The sequence below is a fragment of the Rhinopithecus bieti genome, unplaced genomic scaffold, assembly GCF_001698545.2.
Source record: "Rhinopithecus bieti isolate Rb0 unplaced genomic scaffold, ASM169854v2 scaffold_33891, whole genome shotgun sequence".
NCBI lineage: Eukaryota > Metazoa > Chordata > Mammalia > Primates > Cercopithecidae > Rhinopithecus > Rhinopithecus bieti.
The window spans coordinates 288138-290241 of NW_016814426.1; the positions used below are offsets into that span (position 1 = coordinate 288138).

Here is a 2104-nt window from a genome sequence, read left to right on the forward strand (position 1 = left end):
TTTTTTTTTTTTTTTTTTTTTTTTTAATCTTTCTTTAAAGTGAGAGTGTAAAAGGCTTCCCCATCACTCATGCCGGCTCCCCAAAGAGAGCCGATGTGGGTGACTTTCTGAGTGACCCCCAAAGCAGATCCTGGGGCCTGTGCTTCGAGCAGTCCTCTCTGCCCAGGCGCTGATGGGACGTTTTCCCATCTGGTTCCTCTGGCCCAGCGAATCCTGCTGGAAGGCGTTGGTTCTGCGATGCCCTGCAGATTCGCCCCAATGCCTTGTTGGTTCGGGGACCCTAGCAATGTTGTATAAAGAAGGGAAATATGTAAGTACACCGCTGTGAGAAAGCAAGCTAAGCCCCAGCGGTCTAAGGAGCTAGATTAAGGCTAGTGTCTTCAGATGCATGGGTTCGAATCCCACCCCTGCAATCTTTTTGTGATTTCTCCATTTTGTCCCCCCATGGGTTACAAAACGAGGATTTGTTGGAACTCCCTTTGGGCCCCAGGCTTGCTCGGGATCTGGATTCCATTTGGCAGCGTGCAGCCGTCCAGCGGACAGGCTTCGTGCGAAGTACATTGGAGCTGCTGTCCACAGCAAGTGAGGTGGGTTCAGTTCTTCCCAGGTGCCAACAGTTGAGGCACCCCAGGCGGTGCCACAACCATTGAGGAAAGGCAACGGTATAAATACCCTTGATGGCCTTTTCTCCGTAACCAGGTGGAGATAGTGGTGGGCTTTTCCAGGCTAGTTATCTGTGTAATTAATTTGAAGTAGTGAGGTGAAAAACAGAAAATGCTGTTTCCGCCCGGTTTCGAACCGGGGACCTTTCGCGTGTTAGGCGAACGTGATAACCACTACACTACGGAAACCTGCTTGGCTCTCCGGGCCCATCAGAATGAGGCACGACAACGGGCCGCATCTGATTTCTCACGGTGATTCTGAGCTTCCTCCACGCGTCCCTTTGAGCTTGGCTAATGGGCATGAGCACACAAGAAAAGGACGTTTCAGCACTTGGAAGGCTGAGACGCATGGACGGCTGGAGCCCAGGAGGTCGAGGCTGCCCTAAGCTATGTTTGCGCCACTGCACTCCAGCCTGGGAGACAGAGCAAGACTGTCTCGAAAGAGAGAAAAGAAAGAAAGAGAGAGAGAGAGAGAGAGAGAGAGAGAGAGAGAGAGAGAGAGAGAGAGAGAAGGAAAGGAAGTTTTCATGCCCGACGTGGTGGCATAAGTGGGCATGGGACTCCTGAGAGAAGTTGTGGTGGCGACCTCAGAGAGACGCGAGGCAGTCGAGCTGTCTGGGGTTGACAGTGGGGATGGGGGTGAAGAGCAGGGGCGCTGGCACCGTTTTCTAAGAGAAGAGACTTTCAGAAGAAGCTGCTTGGAGAATATGAGGCCATGAGTTCGTGAGTGGAGCTGGAGCTTGTGGGCCTGGAGAAATTGGAGTGGAATGAAAGAGGAAGTAGCCCACACCACCATTTTCATTGTTCCGTTGTTTGGTAGAGCTCTCGATTATCCAAGCAGCCACTGCGGTTGGACATTTAGGTTATTTTCCTCTCGTCAACAATGTGCAAGCGTTCTGAGGCTCCCTCCGTGGCAGCATTTGGTACTTTTCACTTATTATGGTGATTATTTTTTAACTTCTAGCCATTCTTCTGGGTATATAGTATTTCCTCATGGTTTAAGTTTGCATTTAACTGATGAGGAAAGATGATAAGCACTTTTTCATGTGTATGACTCATTTTTTTTATCTTCCATTGTGAAGTGTCTCTTAGATATCTTCCATTAAAGACAAAGAAACAAAAACCAAACAACCAAAACTGGCCTGGCGTGGCGGCTTATACCTGTAATCCCAGCGCTTTGGGACGCGGAGGCGGGTGAGTCGTTTGATCCGATGAGTTCAAGGCCAATCTGGGCAACATATTGGGACACCATGTCTACAGAAACTCCCAAAATTAGCCAGGAGTGATGGCGCACACCTGTAGTTCCTGTAGCTACTCGGGAGGCTAAGGCGGGAGTAACGGTTGAGCCTGGGAGATTGAGGCTGGAGTAAGCAGAGATGTCACTGCTGCACTGCTGCCAGGACAACAGAGCAAGACCCTGTTCCAAACACACACACACACAC

At 50.2% G+C, this 2104-nt stretch overlaps 1 non-coding gene across 1 annotated transcript; it reads right to left on the reverse strand.

Annotated features, from left to right (window-relative positions):
• Positions 1 to 778: 778 nt before the first annotated feature.
• TRNAV-AAC (transfer RNA valine (anticodon AAC)) lies at positions 779 to 851 on the reverse strand. Its single transcript has one exon. It is a non-coding gene; the product is annotated as a tRNA-Val (tRNA).
• Between the last annotated feature and the right edge of the window lie 1253 nt (positions 852 to 2104).